Below are 19139 nucleotides of genomic sequence, written 5' to 3' on the forward strand. Positions count from 1 at the left end.
CTTCTGGCTACCTTCTGAAGGCTCTGTCCTTTTGTGCCAGGCTGGACGGAGCAGATGAATGGTTTCAGTCCGTCTCACAGTCTCGAAGGTTTTGGGTCTCCGTGAATTGACGGGCCATGGGTAGGGCCTTGAAAGAATGACCTCCTGACTTTGTCAGACACTACAAGGGAGTAACAGAAATAACTGGTTGACTGGGCCTCCATACTGTCAGTCTAGCAAGAATGAACTCTAAAAGAGCAGAAATTCACCAGGGCAAAGGCAATTGGAGCCCCGAAGTCTGTCTGGGATTGTGTCTCCGTTTTACTTTTGCCTCAGACCTGCTGATCTCAGGCCTAATGGTACCTTCTCAGGAGCTGTTTCTCTGTGAAGGCTGCAGCAGGCGCACCCCTACTTGTGCCCTTTGGCACCTCACTGGGGGTATTTTCTTTTTTTCTTTTTCTTAGATTTTTTTTATCTACATTTCAAAGGTTATCCCCTTTTCTCAGTTTCCTGTCCATAAAGTCCCATCCCATCCCTCATCCCCCTTCTTGTATGAGGGTGTTTCCCCACCCATCCACCCACCCCTTCCCACCTCCCTGCCCTGACGTTCCCCTACACTGGGGGGGTCCAGCCTTGGCAGGACCAAGGGCTTCTCCTCCCATTGGTTCCCTCTCATAATTATTTAAAGTAACGAGGCTGAAGAATGGTTTATAGTTCTTGCAGATACCTGGGCTTTATTCCCAGCACCCACATGGTAGCTCACAGCCATTAATAAGTTCCCATTCCAGGGAATCCAACTCTTTCTTCTGCTTTCAGAGGGTACTGGCACACAGAAGGTGCACATACATGCATGCAAGCAAAACATTTATACACATAAGATAAACACATCCTTAAAATTAAATAATACTTCCAACCTCTCCGGATTCTGTATGTACACCATCATCCTGAGGGTGAGCCCCCTGAGTACAGGGTTAACTGCTGCCTTCTGCTTTAGGAAGGCTCAGAGTTGCGTTGACAGCAGCTCAGGGTTCACTGACTTTTGGATGAATTTGTGCGCACAGCTCTGGGCAAGTTAAGCACTTAACTCTCAAACGATGAGGGCGGTCAAAATCTGCAGAGTTTTAAAATGTTTTCTTTTGTAAATTGTCACATTGTAAGCAAGACAAATTATGTAGACATCTTTGGTCACAAGACTGGAATAATTGTGGCTCATGGTTTAGTATACATTCTCATCCCAGCGGCCAAGCCTGGATGACGTTTAAAAAATTTACTTTGTTATTAATGTTTATCTCCTTCAATCATAACAACACAAAAAGCCAGTGCTGTGATTCAGAGTGTCCCCATGCTGTAACTTTTGTGATTGTTGTATCATTTTGACACATGCATATGGGTAAATAGGTAAGATCTTATTTTATATGTACAGTTTGAATCCTTCTTGCCCCAAATCCTTGGGACCAGAAGTGCTTGAGATTTCAGTGTGTTTGAGGCTTTTTTTTTTTGAATGTGTACATAAACTTTACTGGGAAGACTAAGTTGAAATCTAAATGCTCACTAAGTTTCAAATTTAATAATAGCACTCTGAATTTCTTCTGAGTGTTGACGTAAGGGTTCACATCTCTATTCCTACACATGATCGTTGTGTAACTGTGGCTATAATTTATTCATCCGGGCTGTGTGCTTTACCAGTTCCTTTAGTTAGTTTCTTTCAGAGAACAGAATTATAGAAAACTATAATTTAACGTCACGAGTTGCCACTTCCTGATACTGAGACAGGATACCAGTAACACGATGAACCCTGCTTCTAACGTGGTAAAATGAACACTTAGGCTTAGAAAGTTCTATGTGAATGTATATTCTCCAAATAATTAGCCTATTAAATATGAGTAAGAGATCTATTTAAATATTAAGGCAGAAGGCATTCCGTGTAACAGAACGTAAATTGTAGGTGGGACTTCAACACCGTATAGCTGACCTGTAAGAAACCACTCCTGGTTGTTAGTTCAGGCTCTGTGAGCTCCTGTGAGCCTAGCTTAGTTGAGGCTGTAATGTCCTTGACCCAGCTGGTTCCTACAATACTTCTTCCCTTCTTCTGCAGAATTCCCCAAGCTCCACCTAATGTGGCTGTGGTCTCTGTATGACAGTGGGCTGGGTCTTCTTCCCTTCCCAACTCTCCTGCAGGCACCACTGGGCTTCACTGTCTAGCCTCAGTAGGAGAGGAGGTGCCTAGTCTTTTTTTTTTTTTTTTTCCGGAGCTGGGGACCGAACCCAGGGCCTTGCGCTTGCTAGGCAAACACTCTACCACTGAGCTAAATCCCCAACCCCAGAGGTGCCTAGTCTTAATGTAGCTTGATGCACCATGGCATGCTACTCTCATCTGCTTATCTGCATGGGATTAGATCTTTGCCATTCTTTAGCCAAGACATCATTCTGTAACAGCGTATATTGGTCCATGGCTCTAAGAACTGCCTGCCTTTTATGGACCATTATTAAACAGGTGTGCAAAAATACAGCAGAATGCCTCTTACCTATATAAACTCCTTTTGAACTCATGCTATTTAGGTTAATATTTCAAGCTCTTTTAAATTGCATTAAAATTAATATCTTAGAGTTTTTCACAACTTTAGTTTACCAAATAGTAGCGCAGAGAGGTATATGAACAGAAGCTCTTTAAGAGTCAGAAGCTCTTTAAGAGTCTGCCACGATCTTTAAGAGCGAAAAGTGATCCTAAGGAAAAAAGTTTGAACACACTGGCTAAAGTATATTTAACCGTGTTTTCTAATAAAAGAATTTAAGATTCTGTTTAGTTTGTTAGTCTTAATATTTTAGCTTCTAATCAGTGTATACTGAGCAATAGAAATACTAAAAAGGAACATTAGACTGATGAAGTAATTAAACCACATGCAAAGTGGTTTAATTACTTCACACACACACACACACACACACACACACACACACACACACACACACACACACACACACGTCTAACAGGATGGTAAGGAATGGCTGGATTGCGTGCATGCAGGTTACACAGGGCAGGCTGCACTGGGTGGGTCTGGTTGGGAGCTGTTTGTTACCTGGTCTTTGATACACTGTTCAGTTATCTGTAGCAGTTAACAGAAGTTGGTACAAAAGGTTTCCTTTCTCCTCAGTTTCACAAATGACTTTGTAACTCTCTCAGTTTTGGATTACAGCTTGAATGATTTTGTGTTGATTTTGCCCTTGGCGGTACTACCTCTCACTGACTTATTAGTGCAGAGGATGGGAAAGGAATTAAATTTTTATTGAACAGCTGCTATGGGCCAGATACATAAACCTTAGTTGTTTTTTGTTTTTTGTTTTTTATTGTAGATATTTTTTTTAAATAGGTGCTAGGACAGTGGTGAAACCAGTTAAAAAGTTAAAAACCCAAACAAATAATGTTATTCAGCATCTCGGTATATCAAGATTTAGCTGTTTATCTTCAAAGCTTGCTTCCCCTTTTCTATTACTCCAATAATATTGACTATTTTATATAATGCGATTACTGCCCCTTGTTATGTAAACATCCAGCTATAAAGGGCTAACCAGTTCTGCACAGTCTTGCATTTCTCTTCTACTTATGCATAAATTACAATTTTTATTAGACAGAATCATTGTATGCTAGAGACAAGGAAGTAGATTTGGAACCAGATGGTTGGCTCCTCTGCCCTTTAATTAGACAAATCACCTTGTCCCTGAAACTTGCTAACCTCCTTTTCAGATTGGTAAGACAGAGACATAAAGAGGGTTTCCCAGTGTCACCTGGCTGTTTGGAACATCCGGTGATCTAATAGCATATGTGTGAAGTCTTAAAGTTGGAGGGCAAAGACCGACGAGCTCAGAGCATGGGACTGTTGACTAGAAATCCTCCCTGTCATATAAAATCATACACAGTGTCAAGGTGTCCCTTTGCTCTTGTCCACATGATAGGAGCTAAAGGAAGAGAAAGGTCTCCCCTTTGTTATTGGAAAGAATGATCAAATTACAGGTATTTTTATACCCCCCATGATAATTTCTTGTGGCTAGCTAATATTCTAAAGTTGTCAGGAGAGAGTAAATGCTGAATTTACTACGTTTAAACTTTCTTCAGCATGAGGGCATGCTGTGGTCAAGTCTCGACATCTCTCCATATAGTTGCAAGTTTACAATTTTCCCATCAAATGGGGCTTTTTAAAAAAAAAAAAAAACTATCCATCTTTAGGTAGCTGAATAAATAAACTAAAGTTTACTGTAAGCATATTTTATGTTAGAAAAAATATTAGTCAGGCTGCATCTAAGTTACTTTACAATTTATGGAAAAGTAAACTATAGATTGAACTGTAAAAGCATAACCTCGATGGTCATGAAACTAAAACCACTCTTCATGTTTGCCAAGTCTTAGAGGAAGAAATCGGAACTTAAGAATCAAGGAAATGAAAATTTAAGCCCGAAGACACAGCACTATCAAGCTAATTTAATTCCTGTTTCTTTCTTTTGAAATTAAAATGTGACTTACCAGTACGCCCACCTCAGTAGCCTAGGCATTAGTGTTTCGGAGAAGAATACGAGGACTTCCTCACATGAAGTCCTTCACGTCTGGCGTTAGTCCCGGTGGGGTTGTGGCCTTCATGCTCTGCATTTGTTTTCTTTCCTGAGCATTTTAGTTATTGGACTGCCTTTGCTCTGAGGATTGCGTCATAACCCAGCTGCACTTGTCCACTTTACAGTATCAGATAACTCCGTTTAACCCCATCTCTGCTAACCCATGTTGCCGTCCTGCACAGCCTGCTTAAAAGGGAAATTCTCAATTCCTAGTGCACGAGCCCCAGAAGGAAATCACGCTCCACTACCTTGTTGAATGTGGGAAAAGTCCAGTCTCACCTCTAAACCCAGTGCTCCATTCCTCCCATAAGAACACTCTTGGAGAGTGCAGAAAGTGCAGAAAGCCCTCCTACTTTGGGAATTACAGATTGTCTTTTACCATACCCTGAACTGGATGGAATTTTCCCACTTACCGATCCTTCCTCTCTCCACAGCCCCTCTAGGTGAGATTGGTTCAGTGCCTGAATATAACATCTGACCGGTGCTGAGGGAAATGTACTTGGCTTTTTTGCCTGGGCTGTGCATGTTGACAAGCGGGAAATACTCTTTTAGGTCTCAAACCAAAACATTTGAAGTACCCTCTGAAATGTTGACGGCTCGCCAAACGCCTGAGCATCGAGCACTTCAGATTTCCAGCAGCTTTTGGAGGCCGGCTCTAAGTTGTGCTTATATAAGTTGGAGCTGATGTAGATTTGCTAAGAGTTACAGATTGTCAAGGCCCAACCTAAGGGTACCTAAGGGTAAACGGCATGAAAGGATGTGTGGAGAGGGAAAGGAACCCAGCCCTCAGGAGGGTGGGTCTTTCCCAAGCCTAGCCATGACCTTTTGTGTGAAGCTGTAGTGATAATAGCTACAGTTTTCTCTGCTTGGACAGATTTTAAAGTTTTGATTCACATGGTTTTAACTAGCTAACGTTTTTTGTTTGTTCATTTGTTTTGTTATTGTTGTTTCTTTTTTTCTGGAAAACTGAACATTTCTCCGAGAATAAAGCACACTGTGTGCTTGCTTTTCCTGTCATGGGAGGGCTGTACTTGTGGGTGTCCACAGGATCCTTGCCCTGTACTGGCAGTGTAGCAACGGATGAGCAGAGAGTGGTTAAAAGGATGCCAGTCTCCCCTTCTGGGACTCGGATGCCTTGACCTCTATAGCGAAGAAGCAGAACTGGGTTCTAGGGATAGAGAAGACTTCAACAGGCAAGGAACTTCCGACCTTTCTCCAGTCCATCAGTACAACTCCAGTTGGAGTTTGGGCAGCCGTATTTCCATCCTGGTTTGCTGAAGGACCCGTTTCTGAGTATTTAATAAATGGTTGCCATGGTTTTTTGCTCTCCAGTTGTTCTCTGGATTAACACAGTACCACCCTATCTCTCAACCAATGTGCTCAGGCTGACTTTGAAGGCTTCCAACCAGCATTGGACCTGCCTCATCCCCCCCCTCCCCCTCTCTCATCATTTCCCCCTCCTGCCCGTCTCTCTGACTTACAGAGGCAAAAGTAAAAGTTCCTCAAACTCCCTGGTATCTCCTAAGCAACCATCAAACTGTTCTTTTCACACCCTTTGCAGATGCATTAGAAAATGGTTCCTGTGTGCTTCCCCTCTACCTTGTAAAATCTATTTTCCTGGGCGACTTCTTGGAAACTGCACAAGTCTATCCGCATTGCCTGTTGCTCAGCCTACCGGTTATTTGAAAAGGATACTGTTAGGCAGCATTTGTTTGCTTTAATTGTGAAAGTGCACACAGATATTCCATCTTGACCTGTTTTGTTCTGGGGCTATCAGGCCCACCTGGGCTTCCTCAGCGCGCTCAGCAGCTCGGTGCTTGCCCTCCTTGTGTCTTTGCACTCCTGGATGAAGTTAGAGGTGTGCCCCACGCCTGGCCTCTGGGTTTTTAAATAGTATCTTTCAGAGCTGAGCCTGAATGCCTGATGCTTCTACCTCAGCCTCTCCAGTGCTGGGATTACAGGTTTAAGCCACCACACTCAGTCTCTTGACCACTTCTAAGGGATGGTTCAGTGACATCTGTTTTACTTCATTGTCACCATTACCACCATCGTTCTCAGAAATGATCTGTTCATCTTTCAAAACTGAAACTCTGTCAAAATTACAAAACGGTCTCTCAGTCTCTGGAAACTGCCACTCTGCTTCTATCCACGAGGATCTGACTTCAGCAGGTACTTTAGACACGTGGAATCACTCAGCCCTCTCATGGTTGCCTTATTTCACTTAGTATATTATGAGTTTGGTTCATAACATGCTAAAGCATGTAGCAGAATCACATTTCTTTTTAGGCTGGATAACTTTGCATCATGCACACGCTCCCTGTAGAGACTTTTGTGCTTTCTAAAGATGCGTGGCCATCATTTCCTTTTGACTCCTGTGTATCCCGAGACTGTGAAAGGGTATACGACCACTAATGATCTGGATTTAAGTGCTTTCATGCACAGTGATCTCCCCTTAGTCATGGTTTTAAATACTAAATGGGAAATTCTATAAATGAGCAATTCCTAAGTGGGACTTATATCCTTCTCAGTATATCACCTTAAAAGTTAAGGGCTTAGTCTCATCCTGGGCAAACAAACAAAAGAGCATTGATACAAAGTTCATCCTTTAAATAACACTGAGATAATGCCAGGACTCCAGTAAGCCCGCCTTCAGTTTATCTTGGACCCAGTCTGGAAGTAGTTTCCCTGTCTCTTACTTCCACATACAGGGTAACTCTGTCTTTACAGCAACAGCAAGGAAAGGCTGCTTATTTCTGCTTCCACCTAGCTGGCCAGCTAACATTTCCTAACTATCTTCTGATAATAGCTACTTCAGGGGTCTTGGGTGTTACCACAGCTCTGGACCACAGCTGTTGTTTCTTGCTTTCTCCTGCCTAGATCTTGAGCTGTGAGAGCAGGCAAGTCTGTCCCTGAGTCTTTGATCTCTGCTGGTTACCATTTTTTTTTTAATGCATGGAATTAAAAGAATATAAACCGTGAGACACATTAGTTTTCATTTTCTTTTCCATGTTACTCGTATGCACATTTTGTAAGTGACACTTCTGCATATTTGTTTCTCTTTCACATTACTGTAATATGTATTTGTGAAAGCCACAGTGAGGTGGCATATGCTCACATGTTTCCGAAGTCTGGTGACCTACGGCATAAAACAAAGCGTAAAAAAAAAATACTTGCGTGGTATGCAGCAGTAGCCTTGTTCGCCTGAAACCCACTAACTACCAGAATGTGCCTAGACAGCTAGAAATCCTTGAGTAAGATGCATGTATATTTATTAAGACAAGGAGCTTGGGGTGTGAGTGGCTCCAACCTGGTTCACTTTTATTGGATTAGCATAGAGAAGCATTGCAGAGAAGCCAGCCACCCATGAACATGCCTGGAGGAAAGTGGGCATTGAGAATTCTGTCCATAATTGTTTTATATTTTGTAAACTGAAAGGAGAACTGATAGGGCGTGAGAGCGGAATTTATCTATTTATTTGAACTTTATTAAAGTTCAGAGCTCCATATCTAAGGAATTGCACTGACCAGGGACAGGACATGAGCTATGTCCAGTGAGGTAATGCCATCGTCTGGGATTGAAGACGTGGTGTCAAATAAAATTGGCTGGCTTACATGAGGAGACATGGGGAATCTCCAGCCTTGGACATTACCATTTGACGAGGCACCAACAAGTAATGGACATGAGATGCATGCAGCCTGGAGGTGACAGGTTGGACCTGCCTGCTAGAGAGTTCATTTCTACGTACTAATTTGAGGTACACCTCTTCTTACTGTGTCTGACTTGGTCCAATCTGTATTTTATATTTAGTCATCACCCCACTAACTCCTATCCTGGTAGATTCCCTTTTCACCCCCAAAACAGAGTAGAGCAGCCACACCCACATTTTAATGAGGGTTGGGCCATACGTCATTTTCAGTCACACCGTGCATCCTGTGTCTTCTGGTCTCATACCTTCACCTGGAAAAGGTCTGTTCCTTGCCTGTTGAAGTCTTCTGTATCCTTAAAACCCAGCTCTGCTTTTTCGCTTTATAGAGCATTCTCTTATCTTCCTACTAAGAATCGGGGAGAGAAGGGTGGCTTACCCTTATATTCTAATAGAGCCGCCCACTGGTTCTTGTGTCTCAGATGATAATGGTGGTCCCTAGAGGAAAGGTAGATCTTCTGCTGGCACCTTCTCAATCTGCTTCATGAAGTTATTTGGCCAGTCTGGCTAGGAGGAGGGGCAGTACTCACAGGCTGTTCAGATTGGCTCCCTGACCTTGGCTCCCTGTCCTTCGCTTGTTAATCTGTAGACATGGGGCCCCAAGACTCTAGCTGAAAAGAGGAAGTCTCTCAGGTGCGAGGAAGTAACTGGCATTTAACCACTGATGACATCACACTTTTCCCAGCAGAAGACATTTTGATCCTAATTCCCTTTTGCCTTCTTTTAATAAATTTTAAAATGTCGATCCATGCCACACATTAAGATTCTTTAAGAGGCCAAGTAACTCTTCTCCATCCTTGATAGCTACCTGTTTCACTTCTCGCTAGCAGCCTAGCTAACGTATTAGCTACACAGGTACCGTTTGAGGCTCAGTGTGGTTTATGTTGACCTTTTGATGAGGAAGAAAAGCACTCATCTTCTTCACTCTCTGATACTCTAGACAGTCACACCCACTATTTTCAGAGAAACTGGCATCCCTTGTGTGCACTGCCTAGGCAGGGTGACTGTTATCTATGGCCGAGCCTCTCCCCCTGATTCCTAAGCATTGCTGTTTCCCAGTCACCTCCAGTGACCAGGTAAGTCCTGTCCACTGCATATGAGATGTTGTCCCCTCCCTCTTCCGGGTGGCCACTTCCCATTCAATTGAGTGAAGGTGTATAAATCTAGGACAGTTTAGAGTATATTTGAGGGTATTTGAAATTGTACATGTTCCAAAATAAAGAAAACTTTGTGACAAGACACAACGAATGATTTCATGGGATGACATCCTCCCATGATAAGTCCCAGCCCAGACACTGCTTCACTAAATGTACTGTGGAAAACTGCCTCCAGGTCACATGGGTCGTGTATGAAACTTAATTTTGGATTTGGAATTAGTTACATTTCTGAGTTTCTCATTATATATATATATATAAATATTATAAAACCTGAAATACCTAAAGTTTAAAAAGCACTTCTAGTCCAAAGATAAGATACTTAGCATGTATGTAAAATATTAGCTCTTATATTTTAATATACTCACAGACAGACAGACAGACAGACCGACACACACACACACACACACACACACACACACACACACACACACCATTATATCGAGTCTTCTTAGTGTTACATCTCAACAGAAACTTCTGTTGACAAATCCTTGTAGTAAATCATTTTCTCTATTTTACTGCAGAAACCTTTTAGTTGTCTGGTCTTAGACATTTTGCTTTTAGCCATTTGTCATCACTGTGGCTTTGTAAAGTCTTCCACATCTGTGTGAGTGCTTTTTAATCCTTCCCTTCCTGTGTGTAACTTGTCTGCTGCTGACATCCCATTTGGATTCAAAGGTTGCGCCAAGTCCCGAGTTAGAGAAGACTTGTGCTTTTTGTGTGTTTTCTCTAAATCTCTTTCCTTATATGTTAAACGGTGCTGCTTCTCTCCTTATGGTTGCTGGAACATTCACAGGACGCATGGTCTCTTGTCTCTTACTAAAATGTCTAGCTGAAATAGGTGGTCTGCAAAAGCAAGTGCTCTTGATGACTCTATGGGCTGTTACAGTTTTTCTGACATAATTTTGTTCCTTTGGAGAAATGTGTGGGACTGTAGTATCTGCACAGTGCTGGAAACTGGAAACCCCGCAGACAGCTTTCTCCCCCATGGACCACGGGAGGAAATGATACTTGATTTTACAAAACTTTTCACTTAAATCAGGTATCACTTACTGGGTCCACGTACAAAGTCTTCGTGGCTTGGGAGGGCTTAGGGTGGTGCTTGCACTTCTGTTGGAGACAGCAGAAGAAAATAAAGAGGAAGCCCAAAGCATGGGCTCTTCCAACGACAGGAGTCAGTGTCCTGTGAGAAAAGTGGGCACTGGAGATGCTCACATTTTTCATTTGTTTGCTCAGAACCCTTTGGAGTGGTTGCTAAGAGAGGTGGCCTGGGAAGTGTGTATCTCCTCTTTCTCTGTTGCACTTAATTTTCAGCTTCAGTGTAATCTCCCTTGCACTCTTGCCAGTTGACTTCCTGCAGTTTAAACACTCACAGGATCTTGTTCTTGCATATTGATTTTTTTAAGGCAGTTGAAGCATTTGTTGACCTGTAGTCTTAGTGATCTGAGAGGAAATATGTTTGTGTGGTTAGGAGCACAGACTCTAGAATAAGTTTATTTTACTTAGAAAGCTCTCTTGCTCACACAGTGTGGTACGTACGTGGGAGCATTACTTAAGCCCGATGTGTTTCTGTTCTTTATAGATTATCCCTTATACAAAAGTAGTGATGGGAGGCACTTCAGGACATCATTGTGAGAAACATTGTGAGTGCTGGGCATGTAGAAGAACAAATATTTGTTGCCCTCATCAATATAGGTTACCATGTGAAGAAATGATGAAAGGGAGATGTGTTGTGGGGTCACCTAGCATTTCTAAGGGGTAATGAACGATTGTCTCAAGAAAGCATGGCTTTGAAATGGCAATTAAATCTAATGTTCATGGCTTAACACAGTGCTTTTCAGGGCAGTGCTTAGGCTACCTTCTGTTTACGGGGCTGTTCACTACCTTCCTCTCATTCCCTTTAAGTCTATATGTGTACACACACACACACACACACACACACACACACACACACACACACACACACACACACTGGATTAAGTTTCAATTTTTCTGATATGAAGTTCTATTGTTTTAAATAGTATCTATTTCTCCCTCTCCTGTCTCTCTCTCTTTGTGTGTGTGTGTGTGTGTGTGTGTGTGTGTGCGCGCGCGTGTGTCCCAGTGTGCATGTGGAGGTCAGAGAACAACTTTGTGGAGTTAGGTTTTCCTTCTACCTTTCCCTGAGTTCTGGGGATCGAATCAAGTCATCAGGCTTATTTAGCAATGGCTTTACCCTCTGAGCCATCTCGCTGGCCCATGAAGCTCTGTTTTTGATGTGCCTAGATAGGAAAGGCACAACCTGGGCATCCCATCATTTCACTCTTTGTCCTTGGGTTGCTTTGGTGTATTTATAGGCTACTTTATGTGACTTGCTCCTTCTGAATTAAGAGGCACAGAACTGCTTAAAGCCACCATGAGATGAATCATAAAGATCTCCAAGCAAGATATGAGCAAGGTTGCGGTCATAAGAGTTTTCTAGACCCTCAGCTTGTTACTGTCATAGTGCTTCGGGGACTGGATGCTCAGAGTGGGTGGATGGATACAGACAGTGGGATGTGGTAGAGGTGTTCAAAGCTCTGCTACGCTTTCATTGTGATGAAGAGTTCAGGATCTTTTTTTCTTCTCTAGTTTTTCATTTCCTCTACCATTTTCTGTAGCACTCTAAAGTGTGCATCAAGATTCCCCTGTTCTAGACATGTTATAAGACACTGTATGAGTGGGTACACATGTGTCTACGTGTGTGCTTGTAAACGTTTGTTTTGAGCAGACACTCTCATCCTCTTTAAAGTTGTAGTCTTCGACAGAAGGCCCATATAAATGAAGTAAATGGACCTTTGGTTGAGAAGGCTGTGGTTGCTGCCCCAAGTATTACTGTGATTCTCTGAGGCTATGCAAAATAGTTTCAAGCTGGGTTGTTCTGAAAATACCATTGTTTTAGAATGAGACCAGCATGTGCTTCCCAGCCATGGCCTCACAGAGGTCTTTGAAATCCAAAAGGCACTGAATTAACATTTAGAAATTGAGATGGTACAGAAGAGGAGAGTATTAGATTGCTTCTTCAGAATTTGCACAACTCCAGTAGAACAGACATTTAGATAAAGCCTTTTTTTTCTCCTTCTGCTTTGGGAAACCTTTTCCTCATGACTGGTGTGTTGTTGGGTCTTCAGGGCTCTGCTTTGTCCTGTGAGTAAGAGATTGGAGTTTCCCCTCTCTACAGTTGTTCCCTGACTGTGCAGCCCCAGATGTTTGTATGGTGAGAGGCTTTTGTAGGTCTGAATACTTAAAGCTGAATAACCATGGATGCTGGGCCATGGTCATGTGACATGGAGTGATGTTTTTGAACACAGATCTCCTAACTCTTGGGTGATATTTGGGATTCGTGCCTATAGTGTGTTCAGAAGTTCCTGGAAAGAGTCACATGTCAGCAGAACCTCCGGACTCAATAGCACTTCAGTGACTGTGGGGAGGTTGGAATGTTGCAGGCATAGAACCTAATGACAGTTTATCTTGGACTGTCTTGAGTCCCCCTGTGTTTGACTAACATCATTGTGACTATTGGGTGTAAACTTTCGGGGTGTATTTACAGACCACTGACTCCACCAACCAAGGCTAAGGATGACATCAGGTGGTATCTGAGCCCTAAATACAGAGGATTCCCTCCTTTCTGTCACCTGCCTGCCTGGTGTTTTCATATGTTTGATTAAATGTCTTGATTTACGACTTTCTTTATTCTTTAACTAAAAAAGTACTTCATGAGTCTGCTGCCATGTTTGACATATAATTCAGAACAACTGGACTCAGTGTCCCTGGGTCATGGGGATTCATACTTGATTAGAAACTGTCTGCTGTTTTCTTTGCATTGAAGCAGTAGCTTTATATTGACATTGTGACGTTATTCAAGCATGTCTGAGATGGGCTTGTGCTTGGAGAGAAGCCACTGGGTCAGCTCTGTGTGTGCATATGTAAGCTGGACAGACATAGGGTCAATGAATGCAACCACTAGAATCTTGACTTTTTTAAAAAATTATTTCTGTGCTACTTGTCTGCTTTTGGTTGTTCTTAAGTGATGCACATGTGCACCTCACATATTCGTGCATATGATTATTGTGTAGTTTTGTTACCAGTATTAAATACATCTATTAAAATGCTTTCAAGAGCATTTAGCAATTGACATTTTAAATATACAAAGAAGGAGCATTAGTAAATGGGCTGAGATTCACATAGCACAGTGTTATTTCCACTCTTGCCTGTGCCTGTTTGCCTGCTGTGGACTTAAGTGACTGTGAGTGTAGCATCTGACTTTCTGTTGGAAGCAGAAGCTCCCTTTGAACCAAGCTTAGCTTTCCTTTGTGCCTATGAGATTTAAGGCGGACTTTTCTGATGTGCTATATGGATTGAAGTGAAATAAAACATTCCTTCATCCACGGCCTAACCAAGAGAAAAAGTAGAGTTTATAACAGGATACTTGGGAGTGTGAAACCACAGAAGTGCGCTGGTGTCTTGGGCAGACCAGGGGACATACTCACACCAGGATGAGTAGACTGGAGAGTTGGAATAGGATCCATGGAAACTAAAATATTTTGAAAGCCCAGTGTTTGATGCCTAGATGAAGGCAGTTCTGGGATGACTTGACTTATATAGTGAGTGCTGGTGTAATATAGTGTTGACATATACTGGGAACCACTTTGCTGAAAATGTTTAAAGTATAAATACTCAGTTGAATTCTTTCATCTACTACTTGAAGAGTCCATGACATTTCCACAATGATATCTGGGTCTACAGTGGTTACCACCATGTTCTTACTGCACCCTTGTCTTTTTTTTTTTTTTTTTTTTCGGAGCTGGGGACCGAACCCAGGGCCTTGTGCTTGCTAGGCAAGCGCCCTACCACTGAGCTAAATCCCCAACCCCCTACCCTTGCCTTTTGATTTCCTTCTCTTCTGTGGCACATCTGACCGTGGGTCTCCTCTGAGCTTTGCTTTCTCTAAATCTTAGGTCTTGATTCTGATGTTTTGGAAACAAATCCCAGTATTGCTGTGTGATAAACACATTCATTATATTATATAAATGAGACTTATAAGCTCTGTAAAGAGAGTGTGTGTGTGTGTGTGTGTGTGTGTGTGTGTGTGTGTGTGTATGCAGGTGTGTTCATAACACTTTGCCTTTCGTCAGTCAAGTACAGACTGCAGCTCACTTCCCTGAATGAGTTGGCCTGGGAAGGTCCTGGGCGGGTGTCAGGTCACAAGTCTGTTGCTAGGTATGAATAGTTCAGGCTTTCTTTGAAAGTGGAGAAAGAAGCCTGAGGAAATTGCTTGACTGATGCCATGAGAAAACGTTATAAGCTTATTACCACTGTTCATTTCCTTTGACCCGAGGTCTATGCTGTGAGAAAACATCACAGTCTTATTATCAGTGTTCATTTCCTTTGACCCGAGGTCTAGCATCTTTTTAAGAGCCTGTTTTTAGTGACATCTTCCGAAGCACTCATATGGACCAGTAGGAACATTAAGGCTTAATGCTTCAAAAGTAATAACTTCCTTTTTTATCTTGTAAAATGACTATTTTTCTTTGAAGTGTCATTCTTGCTGTAATAAACTAAGTTACTCACACTCAACATCTACTGTCACTATTTGTCCTCATTCCCAGGGCATCATTGGAGCAGATGACTGGTGGGTGGTGTGGGAAGGGGAAGCCCGGTGTGAGTGTCAGCATGATCAACGAGGAAGCCAGTAGTTTTGCATGGTAGGAGTAGGTGTAAGTAGACCAGCAGCAGGTCCTGGGCCTCTAGAGAGACAGCTCAGTGCCCTGTAATGAGTCACCTGGAGTCGTGCTCATTCCAATGTGTGATGAGCATGTGGAACTTCCCAAACAATGAAAGGATTGGAATCCTTTCAACTTGCCCTAAAATTCTGGGCATCTGCTTGAGTTTAAACTTATGACACTACATTTGTAGGGCTGAAAATTTATAAGCATCTTGAACCAGCAGGAAGTAAACAAATGTGGCACTCACAGTTCATTATCCTAACAAGGGCTGACAAAATGTCCACTGTTTATAAATAGCATTCATTTGCGAAGTTATTCTGGTCTTCACTCTCAAGCTTGACGGCAGTGTGGGTCCTATCAACTTTGCCAACTATCAGAGCCTTAAAAGTGTCATCATTAGTTGGATTTCCTTAGATCTGTTTCTTAGAACAATTAAGTGGAACTTTTAATGTTTCCTTTAATGGTGTTTGAAAGAAAGAATCCAAGAGCAACGTGATTTAACATACCCTGTGAGCAAGGACTCATTTCTTAGGGATTAATACAGCACAGAGGTTAAGGGTTGGACTTGCTAGGCGCCAACACTCCGTCCCCCGCTTCTCTGCAGAGTCACTGGGGAAGTTCTCTATGCATCAGTGAACTGGCAGAAAAATCTCTGTATCCCATGAGGCTGTGGAAAGAATCTAGAGAGGTAATACCCACACAGCAGTGTTGATGTTAGTGTGGCCAGCTGTCAGTAAGCAGTGTTTAAACAGAAAATCATGACCTAGTGGGGTCACTTGCATTCCCCTACCCCACCCTGTGGATGACTTTTCTCTGAGGCTTAGAAGCTCTCCCCTTTTATTTTGTGTTGCTGATGCCCATCGAAGAAATCAGGTTGAGCTAGTCCTTTATGAGCTCTTTCCACTTTCTTCTTCCAAGACTAGGCTTTGATTTTTGTCCATACACAACTGCTGCGATCTTATTTAGAAATTATTCCCTTCCCTTAATTAGAAATTACTTGTTTGATGTACTTCAAAGAGTCTGCTCACATAGTGTCAAGTTTAAGTCATCGTTGGTTGTGCTGTCCTAGGAACTGGACACTTTACCAAGGAAAGCAGTAGCAACCAATGCATTTGTCAGATGACAAAAAGGCTTTTATCGAAGACTTCTTGCAGTCTAGGAAGTTTAGGCAGAGACTTGGCAGTTGGCTTAGGATTGCACAAAGTAACCTCCTCTTAGCAGAGCCTTGACCAGCATAGAGGGTTTTCACATATGGACTGGATGTAATCCATGTGTTTCCAATAAAACTATTGCTGCTTAGTTGTGCTTAGTTACTGAAAACCTTCCTTCAGTTAGAGTGAAAAAAAAAAAAAGAATCTTGAAGAAGAGTTTTCCTTCTTGTTTCTCATCTCTCTCTGGGGCTCTGATTGACTCATGGTTGTTGGATGAAATCCAGGGTTCAAAGCCAGCCTACGGGGCTCTGTAAGACTGCGGCTCCTACCCAATCAATGTTCTCCTCACACTAGCTGCATCCTTTATCCAAGCTGTCTCTGCCTCTCTTTCTGGTGATGCGTCCGTCCCCTGACCTCCCACCCAGGATGTCACCATGCCTGGGAAAATTTCCTGTAGTTACCCCACTGCCTGCCTCAGCTCTCAGCTCTCCGTTCAGATCTGTAGTATTCACAGCAATCTCAGTTGACTTCTCACAGACATGGTTCCTGCACTCTCTTCTCCCCCAGCCCGATTGTTCAGCATAAAATGGCTCCTGGGGTATGGAGCCAGATTTCCCAAGAGAAAATGCAGAGTCTCTGTAAAGAGGAAAGGAAGGAGGGAGGGAGATGCCCGAGGGCAGCAGGGCAAGGCAGACTTGCAGTTCCTAGAGGAGAGAGTAGGAAAGTTACCCTGTCTGAAGGAAAAGAACTCAGGAGTGAGTGGCACTTGAGAACTGCAGAGAGCCATTGACATTTGTAAGTTCTTAGTATTGGGGAGTTATTCTACTGGGTTCCATATATGACATTCAGTGTCATCAGTTTTCCTCCCAATTCATGGCTCAGGTTGGTGGTCTTTAGACTTAGAGCAGATTTTTCTCTTTTAAGGAGAGACTTTACTGTGTCCATTATGGGAGGGCCTCAACCTGCTCTCCACATCACATCAAGCTTCTGACCCCAATCTTTGCACGACAGCATGCTATCATCACTAACCAGGTTCTGACATAGTGATCTTAAAATGTCCCAAATGGTTCACCTGGGAAGCTGCTGGCCGCCGTTCTTGATGCTGTTGGTTGTTCGTCTATTGGAGGTCTTTCTCCAGGATCATAAGCCTGGTGATGATTGGACCAGTGTCGTAAGGTAATGCCTACCACAGTGCTCAGAATGAAGGAGGGTGGAAGAGGAGTAGTCTAGATACTCTAGACTACCATGCTTAATGCTATGGTTTTGAGAGTGAGTTTGAGTCCCCAGAAGTGATGTAAAAGACAGTGCTGGGATTCCTGCACCCCCATGGGGAGATAGGAAGTGGAAATGTGAGAATCCCCGGATGTTCAAAGGTCATCTAGCCTGACATACACAGTGGAAAAACTGCAAAAAGACCCCTTCTCTAACAACATGGAAGAATGTCTTCTGACCTCCACGTGCTGTTGGCCTGGGCCATTCTGCATTTACACACTACTGTCTAAGTGTCTGCGTACACTTAGAGAAACTGAGTCTGTTTTTTCAAAGGTAGGTTTGGAATCTCTAAGATTTTTCCAGGAAGCAGAAGAAACCCCATGGCCTGATTCTGTACTGTTTAGCACATTACCTGCTTATTTAAGACCATGGCTCATAGTAAAACCTAGCTGGCCTGAAACTTAATGCACAGAGCAGGCTGGCTTCCTATACATGGTGCTCCTCTGCCTCTGCTGCCTTAGTCCTCCCATGAGAGGCTCTGGCCACTAAATCTTGCCCAGCACCTGCCAGCTTTTACTTGTTTATTTTCTTACATCCTATACCGCTTTTCAGACTTCATTCCCATCATCTCAAGGGCACACCTGTAGACCCTTCCCACTTGTAGATCCTAACTTTCGTCAGATCAGTGGCCATGTTTCTGTAGTATATGTATACTCAAGAATTCTGTCCATGGAGTGGGAAGCACAAAGCTTCCTAATGTGAGACAAGCTGGAGGGCATTATAAACAGTGTTCCAGGGGACCATGGGAATGGCCTCACCAGAAACACTTCCGGTTTGGTATGCCTTATATACAGGTGTAGTTTTGCTGAAATCAGTATTTCTCCTGATAGATGAAAATAGGTTGGAGTACCTCCAACTCCAAGTGTATACGCCGTTTTCAGGGGCCTAGGGAAAGCTGTGCAATCATGTCTCGTGGCCCTAGGGTTTAAAAGTGGCAAAAAAGATAAAGGAGGCTTGGACGCATTTGACTTTACTTCACTGCAGGAGGGCCTAAACTGAAGGCATAGGGTCTCCTGGAAAGGATGCACAGGGGCACTCTGATTCAGTTCCAGGTCACTGCCCTCACTTTAGCACCCCTTTCACCCAAGTAATTTTCTTTGTGGTACAATATTGCTATAGACACTGTATTATAATGATGGCTCTATGCAGCATTTTATAAAGGCCCATTGGGTTTCTGTTAATAAGATTTATCTTCATAGCCTCAGCTTTTCCATATTTAAAATATTCTGCTGAAATGAAACCAAGAGCGTCAGAGATGTTGCTCCCTGTTAGAGCATGTGTTCAGCATGAACAAAGTCCTGACTTTGAGTCCCAGCACCTGCTACACTCTCACAACACAGAGACAACATGAATTTAGTTGATCCCTATCATTGAATGTGATTTGAAGTGTCTCCAACAAGAGAAACTTTGGGTTGATACATATATATATATATATATATATGTATGTTTATATATCTATATATTTACATGTGTGTATATGTGTATATATACAATACAAAGCATGTAGAAAACACTTTTTTCAGTGAATGAGCAAACT

General features: G+C 42.7%; 2 protein-coding genes across 17 annotated transcripts in view; one reads left to right on the forward strand and one right to left on the reverse strand.

The window, feature by feature from the left end:
• Med12l (mediator complex subunit 12L) overlaps positions 1–19139 on the forward strand; it is a 323000-nt gene that overhangs the window by 130564 nt on the left and 173297 nt on the right. The gene's annotated exons all lie outside the window — the stretch shown is intronic.
• Positions 1–19139, reverse strand: part of P2ry14 (purinergic receptor P2Y14) — a 40477-nt gene that overhangs the window by 11284 nt on the left and 10054 nt on the right. For 2 of the 8 annotated variants that reach the window (XM_017590600.3, XM_017590599.3), the window contains exon 1: positions 4493–5995. The exons of 3 other annotated variants lie outside the window; for them this stretch is intronic. The gene's annotated coding sequence lies outside the window, so the exon portion shown is untranslated. Of the gene's footprint in view, positions 1–11; positions 18966–19139 lie in introns of those variants that run through there. 3 more of the 8 variants (XM_063281221.1, XM_039101621.2, NM_133577.2) reach the window with 3 other exon arrangements.

The sequence above is a fragment of the Rattus norvegicus genome, chromosome 2 (assembly GCF_036323735.1).
Source record: "Rattus norvegicus strain BN/NHsdMcwi chromosome 2, GRCr8, whole genome shotgun sequence".
Lineage (NCBI taxonomy): Eukaryota > Metazoa > Chordata > Mammalia > Rodentia > Muridae > Rattus > Rattus norvegicus.